This window comes from Gorilla gorilla, chromosome 12 (genome assembly GCF_029281585.2).
Source record: "Gorilla gorilla gorilla isolate KB3781 chromosome 12, NHGRI_mGorGor1-v2.1_pri, whole genome shotgun sequence".
NCBI lineage: Eukaryota > Metazoa > Chordata > Mammalia > Primates > Hominidae > Gorilla > Gorilla gorilla.
The window spans coordinates 55,969,999-55,989,381 of record NC_073236.2 but is presented as its reverse complement, the minus strand read 5'-3'; positions in this window follow the sequence as shown (position 1 = coordinate 55,989,381).

Sequence of the window (19,383 nt, the reverse complement as noted above, 5' to 3'; positions counted from 1 at the left end):
CATCCTTAGGACTTAGAGAAGAGGAGTTATTAGAGGGCCTGTTTCTGGCCTCTTGCTCTGGGGAAATGTGTTATTGTGCAGATAGGATTTAACTAATTAACAAAGAGAGAGAGGAAGAGATGAAGAAAGGAAGGAAGAAAGAGAAGAAAAAAGACTGGGCAGTAGTATGAGCTCTGGAAGCACTTGTGTATTCATAAAGTCTGTGTGCTTCTCTTTGAGTGGTTTTCATAATCCTGTACTGTGAAACCCAACTGCCTCAACTTCATTCTTGAGGCAGTTCTCATCCCCCATAGGCTGTCTCCTGGCTGTATAATGCCTTCTCTTCCCCCAAAATGATCGCTCCAAGGTCAATCCAGTCTCTTTCTTAAAGCAGTAAAAAGCAGGAATAGAGCACCCTTTTTTCTTTTCTGCACCTCCCTACCCTCCCCCACCCACCCCCATATACACATAATGGAGCTTTCTTTTTCTGATATATTTGTCAAAACTTGTTAGGAGACAAAGTGGCCAACTAATTTGCTCTACAGTATAAATCACTCATACTTTTCTTTTTTTTTTTCTTTTTGAGACGGAGTCTTGCTTCCCCAGGCTGGAGTGCAAAGGTGCGATCTTGGCTCACTGCAACCTCTGTCTCCTGGGTTCAAGCGGTTCTCCTGCTTCAGCCTCCCGAGTAGCTGGAATTACAACTGCCTGCCACCATGCTCGGGCCTGCCACCATGCTCGGCTAGTTTTTGTATTTTTAGTAGAGACGGGGTTTCACCATGTTGGCCAGGCTGGTCTCGAACTCCTGACCTCAGATGATCCACCCACCTCGGCCTCCCAAAGTGCTGGGATTACAGGTGTGAGCCACCTCACCTGGCCTCTTTTTCCCTTTTTGAAAATACTTGCCTTTCAAAACAGGGGAAAGTATTAGACCAGAGAAGGGAGTTGTTGCCAGATGAACGTGGTAGAGCCTTAAACTCTGTGAATCAAAGATCCTGACGACTCTGTGTTTTCAATTTTGGCTGTATTTAATAATTTCCTACACCACCTAAAATCCCAGAATTAGAAAAAACACCATGTTAAAATAATTTTCTCCTGAAATATAAGTACACTGGGAAGTTTAAGTAGAACTGACCAGAATTCATTTAAGCTTCAATGCAAATTAATTAATTTTCACTTTTTTACATGAGAATCAGCAGCCCTGCCTAATCAGTCTGTTCTCCTGTGCCCTGCTTTCTTGACACTTTCAACATCTTTGCTGAATGCTTGCTGGTTTCATAATGCCTGCCTGAAAATGTGATGACAAGAAGAGTTGGCACTCTCATATATTTTTGTTGGTATATAATGGGTGTATCCTTTTAGGAGTACAATTTTTAGAGTCTGACGAAATTTTTTTTGCATGAGGTTTTATTTTTTTTAACCAATTTTCCATCTACTTTATTTCATTTTTTTTGGAGCAAATATATAATTTATTGCAATGAACATAGAAAGATTAAAATTCCATATTAAACATAATTGATATAAAAAGAATCCAACTAAGCAAATTATTTTTTAATAGACCAATAAAACTTCTATATATTTACAGTGTAGAACATGAGGTTTTAATATATGTATACATTGTGCAATGGCTCAATCAAGCTAATTATAATATGTATTACCTCACATACTTACCATTTATTGTGGTGAGAACATTTAAAATCTACTCTCTTACTGATTTCCAAGTACAGTATACAATACAGTTATTAACTGTAATCACCATGCTCTGTGATAGATCTTTGGAATTATTCTTTCTACCTAACAAATTTTGCTTCCTTTGACCAACACGCGCCCACCTTTCAATCCCCATCCAGCCGCTGGTAACATTCTACTACTCTCTGCTTCTATGACTTTTTTTAGATTCCATAATCTCCCTAAGTGAGATTGTACAGTGTTTGTCTTTCTGTGTCTGGTTTACTTCACTTAGCATGTCCTCTGGGATCATCCACATCATCTCATCACAAATGATAGGATTTCTTTATTTTTTAATACTTAATACCATTCCATTGTGTATAAATACCACATTTCTTTTTCCATTCATCCAGTGATAGGCACATGGGTTGATTCTGTATTTTGGTTTTTGTGAATAATGCTACAATAGACATAGTAGTGCACATACTATATGTCTTTCACATTCAGATTTCATTTTCTTTAGATATATACCTACAAGTTAAATTGCCTGATCATATAGTACTTTTATTTTTAATTTTTTGAGGAACCTCCATACTTTTTTTCATAGTTTTTATGCTAATTTACATTCTTACCAACTGTGTTACAAGGGTTTCCTTTTCTCCACATCCTCAGAAACATTTGTTATCTCTTGTCTCTTTGATAATAGCAATCCTAACAGCTGTGAGGTGACATCTCATTGTGGTCTTAATTTGCATTTGCCTGGTGATTATGTTCAGCATTTTTTTTAAAATACCTATGAGCCATTGGTATGTTTTGGGAAATTTATTTTCAGGTTCTTTGCCCATTTTTAAATCAGTTTATTTGTTTTCTTGCTTTTGAGTTGTTTGAATTCCCTATGTATTTTGAATTTTAACCCTTTATCAAATGTACGGTTCCTAAATATCTTCTGCCACTTTGTAGATTGTCTCTTCACTTCACTGATTGTTTCTTTTGCTGTGCGTAAGTTTTTTAGTTTGATGCAATCCCATTTGTCTGTTTTTTCTTTTGTTGCCTATGCACATATCTGATCATACTTTCTGACTTAGGAAATCTATTGCTGGGAATTTACCATATATATATATATACACACACACACACATATATACATACACATATACATATATATACATATATACACATATATGTGTGTGTGTATGTATATATATACACACTCATCAAAATATGCCAAGTTTTTAAGAGAAGTGTGGTTAATTCTGGGGTTTTTTTCCCCCATAGCATTATATGTAACTCTTAAAAACTACAATGTAGCTATCTTTTATCCAGAAAGTCAGTAAAATGCATTTTAAGGGGGATGATGATACAAGTTAGAGATTGAACATTGTTTTCTTATTATTTCTAATTTCTTAAATTATTTATTAAATGTATATACGTCTGTATATTTATTCTGGAATAGGAGTTTTTTCCTTAAGTCAGGCAACTACTAACTGTTTTCCTTCAGAAAGAATAATATTTGCAACTTTATATCTTTCTATAATGTTTCAGTTTTCTTTCTAGGAGAAGCTGACATAAAAGGGATTTGTTTGTTTTACTTTGTTTATTCTCTTTTGGTTTTTGTTGTTATTGTCTAAATTTCAGCTGGTGTTTTCTAGGCAATCAGTCTTCAGCCTATAAGTCATTTGTGTTTCCTCATTTATATATTTTGCATTAAACAAAAAACTGGAAAAATACTACTTACAAAGCATTGAGGGGAAAGAGAAAGTGTTGCTGAAAATCAGGTGTACTGCTTTTTACGTTTGAACAAACCTATTAGAATCAAGTGACACCTCCTCTCTCCAGGTAGAGACTGTCAGGCCTCTGAGCCCAAGCTAAGCCATCATATCGCCTGTGACCTGCACGTGTACATCCAGATGGCCTGAAGCAACTGAAGATCCACAAAAGAAGTGAAAATAGCCTTAACTGATGACATTCCACCATTGTGATTTGTTTCTGCCCCACCCTAACTGATCAATGTACTTTGTAATCTCCCCCACCCTTAAGAAGGTTCTTTGTAGTTCTCCCCACCCTTGAGAATGTGCTTTGTGAGAGCCACCCCCTGCCCACAAAACATTGCTCCTAACTCCACCACCTATCCCAAAACCTTTAAGAACTAATGATAATCCCATCACCCTTTGCTGACTCTCTTTTCTGACTCAGCCCACCTGCACCCGGGTGAAATAAACAGCCTTGTTGCTCACACAAAGCCTGTTGGTGGACTCTTTACACGGACACGTGAGACAGAGACCAGCTGGTGTCCTTGCCCTTCCTTAAATGGCATAGGTTTCAAGGAAGTTTAAGAAAACATATAAAATACAAAAAAAGAAAATAAATGACTTAAGGCAGAATTTTTCAAACTGTTAGTTCACGGAGTACTGTTGTGCGACATGTTTTTCAGTAACAAAATATTTATGAGAGACACTTGCTTTAAAAATAAATTATTGATCACCCAAGAACACTCTAGATAATGTACTATATTAAGGTAATTTGTGACTGTCAAAGAAGGGGTATATAGTATGCAACCTTTCATTACCTACCTATTGCCAGCACTGACTTCTTCAGAATATCCATTTTGTGAAATGCTATAATAGGAAAGCTGGTCAAAATAAAACTAAGAATAAAAAATCTGCTATAGAAATGTATACCTATGATTCCTTGTAGTTGTTAGAAGTAAAACACAAATTTGACTTACTTGCAAATGTTACCAGGGGTCCTTGCTCACAGAGCTTCCAAATGGTGGCCAGCCGCTTCCAAGATGGTGGCGGGCTGCTTCCAAGATGGAGGCAAGCCTCTTGTTCTCTGACCTGGGGTTCTTGGCCTCACAGATTCCAAGGAATGGAATCTTGGGCCATGCGGTGAGTGTTATAGCTCTATTAGAAGCCGTGGGTCACAGAAGACAACCGTGGAACCCAGTGACTAGTGTTCAGCGCGATTAGGACAAACCCAGGCACTTAGCCATGCAGGAACAATGGCAAGCCTTTAGCCCGATCAGGAGTGTGCTCCCTGGATCAGGAGCACAGCCGACACCCTGTGGGATCCAGAGGGATGGAAGTCAGCAGAGGGTCTGTGAGGGCGGCAAAACAGCAGTGGTGGACAGCGAGCAAAAGCTCAGCTCCAGCCCTAACAAACATGGACCAGAAGAGTGCAGTTGCAAGATTTAATAGAGTGAAGAGAGTGAAAACAGAGCTCCCATACAAGGGGAGGGGACACAAAGGGGGTTGCCATTGCTGGCTCCAATGCCTGGGTTTATATCCTGATCATTGTCCCTCCCACTGTGCTCTCAGGCAACAGATGATTGGCTATTTCTTTACCTCCTGCTTTTTGCCTAATTAGCATTTTAGTGAGCTCTCCTTACTATCTGATTGGTTGGGTGTGAGCTAAGTTGCAAGCCCCGTGTTTAAAGGTGGAAGTGGTCACCTTCCCTAGCTAGGCTTAGGGATTCTTTGTCAGCCTAGGAAATCCAGCTAGTCCTGTCTCTCACAAATGCCTGGTGAGAAAATTTTCAATATAAGCCATTTTGTATACATATATATGTATTTATATGTATTTATTTTATAAAAATATATGTATTCATTATATATGTATATAAAACAGCTCATATATGTACATATGTATACATATGTGTATATAAAATGTACATATATATGCATATTTTAGGACAAGAACATTTTCCCAATACTGCTGAGACTAGTAAAATTCCATTGAAGAGAATACTGAGAGACGTTATTGATAAAGACTTCAATAATTTTTGATCAACATGACAACATTCCTTCTCTGGTCCTACTTTATGGCTGATGAATGAGCCCGAGGAAATCACAATGGCACAGACTCCCACTACCTCAAATCATGATCTTTAATGTCAACTGGATATTAAACACCATTTAATTCAAATGAGCTCCTTTAACCTGCCTCAAACCTGTAGAGATTATTCTGGTCTCTCAGTAGATGACCTTGACTGAGAGAAAATTTATGCTCTCAGCTGTGACCTCTCTCAATTCTGCACCCCTATTCTTAAGCCTTCTCCATAGTTGTAACCCCCTCACCTCTTAACACCAGTCTTAAAAAAAGAAAATGTTGGCTGGTGGCGGTGGCTCATGCCTGTAATCCCAGCACTTTGGAAGGCGGAGGCGGGCAGATCATGAGGTCAGGAGATTAAGACCATCCTGGCTGACATGGTGAAACCCCATGTCTACTAAAAATGCAAAAATTAGCCGGGGGTGATGGCGGGCGCCTGTAGTCCCAATTACTCAGGAGGTTGAGGTAGGAGAATTACAGTGAGCTGAGATCGCGCCAGGAGGCAGAGGTCACAGTGAGCTGTGATCATGCAACTGCACTCCAGCCTGGGTGACGGAGTGAGACTCTGTCTCAAAAAAAAAAAAAAAAAACACCAAGAAAATATATTTGGTTTCAGGTTAAACATTTCCTCCATGACATTCTATTTGGTTCATTTTTATAATTTCTATCTTTTTAGTGATATTTTCTATTTGGTGAGACTTTATTTTCCTAGCTTAGTTCTTTGTCCATGGTTGTTTTAGGCTCTTTAAGCATATTTAGAACAGTTGATTTAAAGTCTTTGTTTAGCAAGTCTAATGCCTAGACTTACACAGGCACAGTTTTATTCATTTCTTATATTCCTGTGCCTGCGCTATACTTTCTTTTTTCTTTGTGTGGCTCACAATTTTTTGCTAAAATGAGATATTTTAAATACTATAATGTGTCAACTCTGGAAATCAGAGTTTTCCCCTTTCACCAGGGCTCATTGTTGCTGTTTATTGTGTGTTGTTGTTGTTTGTTTATTGACTTTCTTACATTACTTTTGTATAAAGTCTGTATTCTTTGTTGGGTATGATCACCGGAGACTGTATTCCATTAGCTTAGTGGTCAGCAAGTGTTTTGAAAGAGATTTCTTTAAGCTGCTAGAACAAAGAAAAAGAAAAGGAAAACAATTTTCAGTGTTTTGATGATTGGCTCTGTGTTGGGGCCTCCTTCAATACTTGTCCAAACCATTTACAACTCTGCCTTAGCCTTCACTTGGAGGTTATCCAAAGACAGACTTGGGACCTTCTCAGCCCTTTACCGAGAATATATCAAATTCTGCTCGTGAACGTGTCCTTCTTGATTCCCTGGTATACAGAGGGATTTTAAAGCCTTTATTCCCCCAGCTGGGCATGGTGGCACACACCTGTAATCCCAACACCTTAGGAGGTTGAGGCAGGTGGATTCCTTGAGCTCAGAAGTTAGAGAAAAGCTGGAGCAACATAGCCACACCCTGTCTCTACCAAAAATACAAAAAAAAAAAAAAAAAAAGCCAGATGCGGCATGCACCTCTGGTCCTGGCTACTCAAGAGGCTGAGGTGGGAGAATTGCTTGAGCCCAGGAGGCAGAGGTTACTGTGAGCCGAGATCACGCCACAGCACTCCAGCCTTGGTGACAGAAGGATACCCTATCTCAAAAAAAAAAAAAAAAAAGAAAGAAAAAAAAAGTCTTTATTTCCCCATGTATCCCCTTTCCCAACGTCTGTTTTTCCAGATTTTTGAGGCTGTCTACTTCTTTTCCAGATGGTTCTCCCTTGCCTGAGACTGTTGCAGTCAATACTATGACCTTTAGATACTTTCAGCAAATGCCACCCAGGAAGCTCAGTCCCTAAATACTCTGAGTTACACTAAACAAAGGCAAGCCCTTTTGCCAGTCTTTCAGGAAGCCACCAAACGGACTGAAATCATTACTTGTGAATAAGGACTGTATTGTTCCTTCGGGCACTAGCAAACTGCCCCAAGAGTATGAGCTTCCATATTTATTGCTACTGCCCATCTAGGGCATGAAGGATGGCAAGCAAAGAATTTAAAATGTCGCAGGACCCTCTCACTGGGTGTAGCAGTTTTTTCCTTCATTAAGCATTCGTGTAGTGGTTGTAAGATTTTGACTACATTCTAGAGTTCTGTGACAGTTGATTCAGACAACTTTTACAAGCGTAGTAATTGACTTTGTGAAGGAATCAAAGCTTGTAGTTCCCTACTCTGACATTTTTGGTGATGTTATTCTCCTCTGTGCTTTTGATCTGCAGCTTTAAATAAAGCAGTACTCCATCAGGTATTTCTCTTTTCAATGCCTTCTTTCTAACACATTTACAGCCTATTCAAATATTCCCCATTACAGACAAACCAAACCAAATAACTGGAAGACTTGACCCCTCCCTCCGTATAGCACCACCTGTAGCTAATATTCTACTTCTCCTTCCCCTCTGCATCCAAGCCCTTCAAAAAGATTAACTTTTTTTTTCTTTAAACTGTCTCTATGCCTTCCCCCTTGCCATAAAGCCCTTCCTGACCATTCAGGTGGAATTGAATCTTTGATTCATTTTACCTTGCTTCCAGTATATAATGTTGTCATGCCAGATACAACAGCTTTTTTGCACTTACTTATTTACTCTGTCCTTGTAAGTCTGAGTCCTTCAGAGGTAAGACCATGCCTGTTTTTGTATATCTAGATTTTAGTATAATGTCTAGCATATGTCTAAAATTTAATACCTGTGTTGAATCAAATCCTCACAATAGATATAAGACTAAATATATGAAACTATTATTTAAACATGCATCAAAGGAATTTGCATAGTTTCACAATGGAATATATTTTAAATGATTTTATAAGAAAATAATGCAAACCAGATGCATAGCCCTCTAATTATCTGATGTCATTTAGTAATACATTTTAAACATTTATAGGAATAAATGGACTGAGTGCTTTTTAGGAACCCTCTGTTAACATAAAGCTTTCAATAAAGGGTAAAGAGCAGGGATTTGAGTCGACATTATATATATATATATATATAACCAAAATGCAGATATTATATACAACAAGTTAGTCAATGGAATATCGACACAATAATAATCACCTGTGTGATAGTTGGGGTTATAAAATTACAGCCTGGTCACAATCTATAACTGAATAGATGGTCAGTTCAGCTCAACACAAGTTAGATTACCAACAGATAGGCAGGGTCAAAAGATTCCCCAGAAGATAATTTGGAGATCAGTTTAACACTGAAACAAATGATGATAACTTTTTCCAAAATTCTATGCCATTTAAACAGAAATGCTTTTCACCTGGGAAATTTTTCAGGTAGGCATCACCAATCAACCATTAAAAAATAGAATATGATAATGTAAATAAATATCATGGTAGGCAAAAATTATAACTGTCATGAGCATGAGCCCAGAACTCATTTGCTATGTCAAATACATCAATTTCCAATCTAATTACCTGGAGCAAATAGTCTAATTTTATGAATTCAAGTCTCTCTATCTTTGGAACAATTAAAACATTTATATAGGTCTTTAAGCCAGGTACAGTTTTATGTGTTTTATATATATTAACTTATAAAATCTCACATCAAATCCTATGAAGTAGGTGCTATTTTTAAAATGAGGGAACCAAAACACAGAGAAGGTAAGTATACTGTCCATGGCTACAAAGGTGAGAGTAAAGTAATAATTTAACTCAGATGGTATGACCCCAAAGTAAATGCTATGATTCATTACACTTGCTGTCTCTTAGCAAAAGTGATCACATGAAAATATCTATCTTTTGGGGTTACTGTGAAAATAAAATAATGTAGGCATAATAAGAGAAGTACTAATGCCTCAGAAAACAAAAGCTCTTATCTATTTATAAGAAATGTGATTTTTCTAAGGAACCCTCTAAGTTATATTGATTTCAAACTATAAAGACCAAGAACTAAATGATTTCTTCTGTCTCTTAGATCAAGCATTAGCAAACTATTTTTACTTTATAAAAGGCTAGAAGCAAATATTTTAGAATTTGCTTGTCATATGGTCTCTGACTACTCAGCTCTTCCTTGTATAAATTCGTTTGCAAATAATGTACTACTAAACAAATAACATATAGAAATGTAATATATTTGCTAATAGTATCACAAAGGTTATTTTTGCTATTTGAGCTAGGTGATATAGCAAAAGTGTATTGAGCTAAGGAAGTGACTCCAGACGGCAATTTGAATCCACAGGAACATATGAAGAAAAATGATAAGTAAAATGGTTTCTATAACAAAAGCTATTGATATATATTCGTACTCCTTTTTCAATTAGTTTATTTTAAAAGCATAAAATTATATAAAGTAATAATTATGACCAAGTATTAGTGGATTAGTAACATTTATGAATGTATTAGGTACACCAATAATACCACAGAAAGGGGAAGGAGGGAATGGAGATATAAGCAATAAGTTCATATTTTATTGCAATTAAGTTGGTATTAATCTGAAACTGACTCTGATAAGATATATATGGCAAGCCTCCCAACAACAATTAAGGAAATAAAAACTAAAGTGAAAAAAGTCACTAAAAATTAAAATATTACATTACAAAATATTAATTTAATGAAAAAAGCAGTTAAGGAATGATAAACAAAAATACTTGAGACACAGAAAACAAGATGTAAAATGGCAGACATAAAACCAATTATAGAAAAATATCAGTAAATTGAATGGATTCAACAATTTAAGTGAAGAGCATGGATTGTCAAACTGTATCAAAAGCATAACCCAACTGCATGTCTATATGCTGTCTACAGAAAAAAAAAACTTTATCTCTTTTTATTTTTATTTTTTTAAGAGACAGGGTCTCTCCTCTCTCTGTCACCCAGGTTAGAGTGCAGTGGCGTGATCATAGCTCACTGCAGCCTTCAACTCCTGGGCTCAATTGTTGCTCCCACCTCAGCTTCCGAAAATGCTGGGATTACAGGCAAGAACCACTGCACCTGAAAACAAACTTTAGATTCAAAGATAAAGATAAATTAGGAGTGAAAGGATAGAAACATTATCATGCAAATAGGATCCACAAGAAAGCTGGGCTATCTATACTAATATTGGGCTAGACTTTAAACAAAACATGTTATGAGAGATTGAGAGGGTCAACCCATCAGGAAGATACAACCATAATAAATATATATTCATCTAATAACAGAAGGGAAAAATACAAGAAGCAAAAACTGAGTGAAAGAATGAGACCATTTCAAAATAATAGTTGGAAACTTTAATGTCCCAATTTTAATGATGGGTGGAAACAATTAGGCAAAAGTTCAACAAGGAAACATAAGACTTGAACAACACTATAAACCAACAGGAACCAACGGACATGCCTAGAACACTATACCCAGCTACAGCAGAGTACATATTCTCAAGGGCACTTGGAGCATTCTTGAAGATAGACCATAAGATAAGCCATAAAACAAACCTCCATACATTTTAAAGGATATAAAAATGTACTAAAAAGTATGATCTCTGACTACAAGGAAGTAAAATTACAAATCAATAAGAGAAATAAACCTGAAGAACTCAAAAATAAGGGGAAATTAAACAAGTCACTCCTAACTAACAAGCAGGTCCAAGAAGAAATCAAAGGGAAATTGGATAATACCTTGAGATGAATAAAAATAAAAAGGCAAATAGAGAACAGAAAAAAATTATTAATAAAACTAAAAGCTGTTTATTTGAAAATGTCAAAAAAAATCAAACTTTACCTAGGTTTACCAAAAACAGAGAATATTCAAATTTCTAGAATTACAAATGAAAGAGGGATCATTAGTACTGACCTCACAGAAATAAAAAGGATTATTAAAAGAAAAATGAATAATTGTATGCCAAAATTAGTGCCCACTAAGAAAAGTCTAGGCCCAGATGGCTTCACTGATGAATTTTACCAAGAAGTTAAAGAATTAGTTACCTATTATTTCAAAAGATAGAAGAGGAGATACATTTCCTCAGTCATCCTGATATCAGAATTCCTCTGACACTGAAACAATACAAAGACATCATAAGAAAGAAAACTATAGACCAAAATCTCTTATAAATATAGATGCAAAAATCCCAAGTCAAATACTAGCAAACTTAATCCAACAGTATGATAGCGTGATAGTTAGTTTTATTTGTCAACCTGGCTGGAGCAGGGGATGTTCAGATGTCAGGTTAAATATTTCTGGGTAGGTCTATGAGGGTTTTTTTTTTTTTTTTCAGGATGAAATTAGCATTTGGATTAGTGTAGTCATTCAGTAAAGTAAATTGCCCTCCCTAGCATGTGGGGATGGGTATCATCCAATCTGCTCAGGCCTACGTAGAATAAAAGACATAGGAAGAGGAATTTCCCCCTTTTTTTCCCTACCTCACCATTTGAACTGGGACATTTCCTCTTATCTTCTCCTGCACTTGAACTGGCATTTACACCATCAGGTCCTCTTGTTTTCACATCTTTGGACTTTGGCTGAATTATAACATCAGCTTTCCTGGTTCGTCATCTTGCAGATATAAGATCATGGGACTTCTCCACATGGTAATTGCATGAGCCAATTCTTCATAATCTCTCTCTCTCTCTCTCTCTCTCTCTCTCTCTCTGTCTCTGTCTATCATATTGGTTTTGCTTCTCTGGAAAGCCCTGACTAATTCAACAACATAATAAAAGAATTACACACCATAACCAAGTGGGATTTATTTCAGCAATGCAAGATTCGTTTAATATCTGAGTTTTAATTACTGTGATACAGCTTATCGATAGAATTTAAAAATCACATAATCACTTCAAAGATGCAGAAAAACATTTGACAACATTCTTTCATGATTAAAAAAATAGTCAACAAATTAGTAATAGGAGGTAATTTCCAAACTGATAAAGACCATCTATTAAAAACCCACAGTTAACAATATTCCTTAATAATAAACAGCTAGACCCCTTCTTCATAATTTCAGGAACAAGACAAGGGTGTCTTCTCTCACCACTTTTATTCAACATTGTACTGGAGGTTCTAGCAGGGCAATTAGGAAAGAAAAAGTAATACAAGACATCCAGATTGGAAAGGAAGATGTAAAATTATTCACAGATGACATGATCTCGTATGCAGAAAATTCTGAGAAATACACTAAAAACTGTGAAAATGAATAACATGCTTAGCAAGGAGGTTGTAGGATACAAGGCATACAAAAACCAACTATATTTGCACACTTTATGAACAATTGAAAATGAAATTAAGAGAACAATTTCATTTACAATACTATCAAAAAGAATAAAGTACTATAGAAATAAATTTAATCAAATAGTGTAAGACTTGTACATTAAAAACAGCAAAGTATTGCTGAAAGATAATAAAGGTACACATGTACATATTCCTTAGCTCTATTAATTAAAGGGTCTAAGCCCTAAGACACCCAAATAGTACATAGCAATCCTCATAGCCATATCTTGGCTTGTAAATACCATTCTCCACCATAAGGAGCCAGTACTCCTTGGAGAATTGGCTGATTCCTAGATTGTGACAGGGAAAGTCCGAGATCATACTATAACATCTTATAACTGAAAGTACGAAGGTGTTCTAAAAATGATGAGGTCATGTCAAAAAAAAAAAAAAAAACCCAGGAGCCAGCTCAAAGGGTTCCTACTGACCAGATCTGGGATTATTAGATCATCAAAACATAAAATAACAGTAATGAAATATGACCTATTTAATAATGTAGTGAATTATGAGTCCAATCTAATATAAATAAATAAATCAGGAGGAGATAAATAGTTTTTACAGTGGAATGCTGACAAATGAAATAGAACGAACGATGGATTTAGGGAATCTCTATTTGACAACCATAATAGCAATAATTAATTCAGTTAAGTGAATACTAAAATTAGTGAATGGAAATATGTGAAAAATAAAATATTTGCATAGTATCAAGGTATTTCCTCACAAAATGTTTACTGATTACAGGAAGGGAAACTTTATAGTGGAGAAGCCTGGCAGACACTATTTTGCCCATTGGGTAAGGCTATCAGTACTAGCATTACACAAATCAAAGTCTTATGCTGGGCGGGCATCGTGGCTCATGCCTGTAATCCCAGCACTTTGGGAGACTGAGGCGGGTGGATCACCTGAGATCAGGAGTTTGAGACCAGCCTGGCCAACACGGAGAAAACCCGTCTCTACTGAAAAAAAAATAAAAATAAAAATAAAAAATAAAAAATAAAAAATAATAAAAATACAAAAATTAGCCAGGTGTTGTGGTGGGCGCCTGTAGTCCTAGCTACTAGGGAGGCTCAGGCAGGAGAATTGCCTGAACCCGGGAGGCAGAGGTTGCAGTGAATCTAGATTGTGCCACTGCACTCCAGCCCGGGAGACAGAGCAAGACTCTGACTCAAACAAACAAACAAAAAAATCTTATGCCATGCAATCAATAAATGTAGTGAGAACACAGCATCACTGCTTTGATTTTCCTGCCAAAACACAATATTAATCCAGTTAGTCTTACATACGAGTGTCACTAAAAAGTCAATAGGTATGTACTTGGATGGCTTTCTATAGATACTTTACAATTTCTTTTATCATAATTTTCTTGTTCTTGTCCAGTGTTCTTTTGGAATAAATGGTTTAAAAAACATATTAATTTATTTTTTAAATTTTGCTGTTATCCTAATTATGGTTTAGAAATCGTATCATCTATTCCTATTCAATTAATAGAATTTCCTTCAAATGTCCACAGTATACTTGACATGCAAATTCTTAATACTTTAAGCTCTTTATCATGGCATAAACAAAATGTAGAATGCTGTTTTGTATTCTAGCTTTAATGCATCTCTACCCAGCTACCTTCACCCAACACCCTTACCCCCACACACACCCATCCTCTTGCTGCTCTGGTTTATAGGTTTATTTATTTATTTATTTTGCAGTTTGTTTCCTCCAGTAATTGAGGGTATTGTTTTGTTCTTTTCTAATTTATAATGTTTTGATTGAGAATCTACTGTCAAAAACAATAAATATTCTTGCTAAAGTTTGTTTAAAAATTTATATTCTTTATATATTAAGATTTGATACACACACACAAACACACACACACACATTCCTTCACACTTGAACACCAAAGTTTACATTTGCTATACCCTTTGTAGTTATTTTGGTTTGACACGCTAATTCCTATAGAGGTATGTTTAAATACTACTTCACTCTGATTGTATATTTATCTGTTCCTTCTTATAATTTGTATCAAGTTGCTTTACATATTTTGATTTTACTGTTTGATGCATTTAAGTGAATTAAAGGAAGATACATACAGACAGTATTACATATTGGATATTATATATTATATATATTTTTCCCTCCTCTTCCTTTACTTATGTATCCTTTCTCTTTTCTCCCTGTTCTGAGTAGCACTGTGGGTGTTACAGCACATTTTAAAGGCAGAGGCAGGTCAGGTTGAAAGAAGTCCAGATTAGGGAAAGTTATAAATGAACTGCTTAATATGCATCTTGCCTCTCTAAGCACTATATATATATTTTTAAATTAGTCTGTCGTGACTAGACTAGTTCATTAGACGGCAGGTACATGACAAAAACAAGAAAAAGAGCAGGACAAAAGGCCTTCTTAGAAAAATGAGATACACAGATGAATCGCTGGGTCTACTGTTTTCTTGGTTTCTGTCTTTTTTTTTTTTTTTTCTCGCAGTGTGGAGGGTTGGGGTAAGGGTTGAGAGGCACAAGCGAAAGAAGACTATGAATCTTCTAGTACCACCCACTCCACACCAGAGGAAAGGACAGAGCCAGGCTAACTGTCCACCTCAGGGTCACATTTACTAAACCCTTTGATTTAGGATGAAGTATGTATGGCTACCATGAGTTTCAGCATATAAATTCAGGTATCCTCCTGCTCAGATGTTCAACAACCTCTGACACCCAGATACTTACTGGTATCTCAGGATTTGACAGAAAAGTTCATACAAATGTCCATGGAAAATGTCCACATGCAGCTTAGCCAAAAAGGAGAAAAATGTAGTTATTCACAGCCCAGGCTTTAGAACCAGACATATCTGTGAGGAGATCCTAGCTCTACTTACCAGCATGCACTCTTGAGCAAGTTACTTAATTATTTTGAAACAAAATGTCCTTATTCATGAAAGAGTGTCATAACATGTATCTTAATTTGCTCTTGTAAAAATTGTTAGATAATTTATATAGGGTTCTTTCTATAATGCCTAGCACATGGTAAGGAATCAATGAATATTTAGCCATATTAGCTACATTGTTTAGTTAGTTACAAAATAAATAGAGGCTGAATTCTAGGTGGGGACCAAACTGCAACATGGCATAATTCCAACAAGCATAAGATTTCCTCCAACAGAAGTTCATAAATAATCTTGATCTACTGATTTTCTTAATCTCAGCAGCCTATGGATTATTCTCTGTATTGCTATGGCTTCCTTTTTTTCTAACTCAGTTTTTAGTGTCAGCAATAACACCTCATGCTGTCTACTCAGCTTCATCACCATGCTATAGTGTGACAAAGTATATTCATTTCTACCGTAAAGTCAGAAGAAAAGCTTCTCCTTCACCCTCTGAAGGTTTACTGAAAATGAACTAACAGAAGGCAGATTCATAGAAGGAAACACATACAAAATTTATTTAATGTTCATAAACATGGGAGAATTGCAGGAGAATGATTATTGAATAACCCTGTGAGGTCTAGGTGCTTATATATGTATCCTACTTTATAGGGGAAGGGGAAATGGGGGTTGTAGGACTAAATGATTTGCAGGAGAAAAGAATGAGCCCACACAAGGATTACCTAGGACAGTGTTTCTCTGAGCTCTGGGGAAGGTGATACGAAGGTGAGGGGTGAAACTTCACCTTAAATAAGGGTTGTATTATGTGCAGATAGAGCCTCCCAGGTAATCTCTCAGAGCTGCCTTCAGAAGAATACATAAAAAATCTGTCTGGTTGTGATGAGAACTCCAAGTCTCTTCTCTTCTCAGAGAGTTAAACTTTCCTGGTTATTTGATGAGATTCCTAGGGAAGGGGACTTGAGACAATTGTATTTTTTTTTTTTTTTAAGAATTTTTCTTCATCAGAGAAACAAATTCCAGAGAGTTGCTCCCAGTGCTTCATGAAAGAAAGAGGATTGAAGAGACAGGGGAAGATCAGATGAGAGAACTTGTGTCTTTCTGGAGGACCTTCAGTTTTCTTTAACTTGAGGCACTCAGCATGCCAAAGTGCTATATTTTGGGATACAATTTTTTTTTTTATTTTACTTTAAGTTCCGGGATACATGTGCAGAATGTGCAGGTTTGTTACATAGGTATACATGTGCCATGGTGGTTTGCTGCACCTATCAACCCGTCATCTAGGTTTTAAGCCCTGCATGCATTAGGTATTTGTCCTAATGCTTTCCCTCCCCTTGCCCCAGACCCACCGATGGGCCCCAGTGTGTGATGTTCACCTCCCTATGTCCGTGTGTTCTCATTGTTCAACTCCCACTTATGAGTGAGAACGTGCAGTGTTTGGTTTTCGTTCCTGTGTTAATTTGCTGGGGATGATGGTTTCCAGCTTCATCCATGTCCCTGCAGAGGATATGAATTCATTCTCTTTTATGGCTGCATAGTATTCCATGGTATATATGTGCCACATTTTCTTTATCCAGTCTATCATTGATAGGCATTTGGGTTGGCTCCAAGTCTTTGCTATTGTAAACAGTGCTGCAATAAACATTCGTGTGCATGTGTCTTTATAGTAGAATGATTTATAATCCTTTGGGTATATACCCAGTAATGGGATTGCTGGGTCAAATGGTATTTCTGGTTCTAGATCCTTGAGGAATTGCCACACTGTCTTCCACAATGGTTGAACTAATTTACACTCCCACCAACAGTGTAAAAGTGTTCCTATTTTCTCTGCACCCTCTCCAGCATCTGTTGTTTCCAGACTTTTTAATGATCGCCATTCTGAATGGCATTAGATGGTATCTCATTGTGGTTTTGATTTGCATTTCCCTAATAACCAGTGATGATGAGCTTTTTTTCATATGTTTGTTGGCCGCATAAATGTCTTCTTTTGAGAAATGTCTGTTCATATCCTTTGCCCACTTTTTGATGGGGTTGTTTGTTTTTTTCTTGTAAATTTGTTTAAGTTCCTTGCAGATTCTGGGTATTAGACCTTTGTCAGATGGATAGATTGCAAAAATTTTCTCCCATTCTGCAGGTTGCCTATTCACTCTGAAAATAGTTTCTTTTGCTGAGCAGAAGCTCTTTAGTTTAATTAGATCCCATTTATCAATTCTGGCTTTTGTTGCAATTGCTTTTGGTGCTTTAGTAATGAAGTCTTTTCTCATGCCTATGTTCTGAATGATATTGCCTAGGTTTTCTAGGGTTTTTATGGTTTTAGGTTTTATGTTTAAGTCTTTAATCCATCTTGAGTTAATTTTTGTGTAAGGTATAAGGAAGGGGTCCAATTTCTATTTTCTGCACATGTCTAGCCAGTTTTCCCAGCACCATTTATTAAATAGGGAATCATTTCCCCATTACTTGTTTTTGTCAGGTTTGTCGAAGATCAGATGGTTGTAGATGTGTGGTGTTATTTCTGAGGCCTCTGTTCTGATGCCCCAGAAATAACACCACACATCTACAACCCTCTGGGATATAATTTTCTGTGCCCCAACACTACCAAGATATGTTTGTACCTTTGTTTACAATCTAGTATTTTTTTTAATTCTGTTTAATTTCACCATGTATTAGTCCGTTTTCGCACTCCTGATAAAGACATACCTGAGACTGGGCAATTTACAAAAGAAAGAGGTTTAATTACTTACAGTTCCACGTGGCTGGGGAAGCCTCACAATCATGGTGGAAGGCAAGGAGGAGCAAGTCACATCTTAGATGGATGACAGCAAGCAAAGAGAGAGAGCTGGGGCAGAGGATCTCCTCTTTTGAAAACTATCAGATCTCGTGAGACTTATTCACTATCATGAGAACAGCTTGGGAAAGACTTGCCCCCATGATTCAGTTACCTCCCACTGGGTCCCTCTCACAACATGTGGGAATTCAAGGTGTGGTTTGGGTGGGGACATAGCCAACCCACATCACATCAGAAATAGTTAAGTAGTTTAAAAATACATATTATGTTTTTCAAGAAATTTGGGTGGAATGTACTAGAAATAGGCCAATAAAACAACATTTTTATTTACCCGTCAATGTAAGCAAGTTGTTAACAATCTTCATATAACTAAAAAAAAAAAAAAAAAAAATCGTAACTGGGTCATGAAATGTTTTAATGGGATACCAATGCTTCTACTCACACTTGCCTGTTTATGTATTACTAAACCTAGCTACAAAAGGAAAAATAAAATGCTGATATAAATAGAGAAAACTCAGTAATGCCAATCATTCAATTCTTAGCTTTGCTGCTAAAATAAACTTAAGAAAAAATTTACATTAAAGTTGTGTTTACTAAGGTAGACCCTTATTGGCCATTATTGTGCAAAACATGATTTCTCAGCCTTGGCTCTATGGACATTTGGAGCTGAATAATTCTTTGTCATGAGGCCTATCATATGCACTGTAGGATATTTAACAATATCTCTGACCTCTATTCACCAGATGTCAGTAGTACCCCTCCCAGGTGTGACAACCAAAAATGTGTCCAGTCATTTCCATGTCCCCTTGGGTGGGGGAGAGTGGCTTGCTCCTGGTTAAGAAGAACTGGTGTAAACTAAAGGATGTTCAAAAGCAGGGAAGACACCTTTTGTCTTCATTTTTCATTTAATTTATATTTTTAAACTTTTGCTATTAATGCAAAGTAATGCACTATTGGAGGTTCTCTGTGCTGTGCCCAAAGCACATTTTAAAAGTTGTTGGTCAAATTTAGCCTGCTCCTGATGCAGGATTTTTCT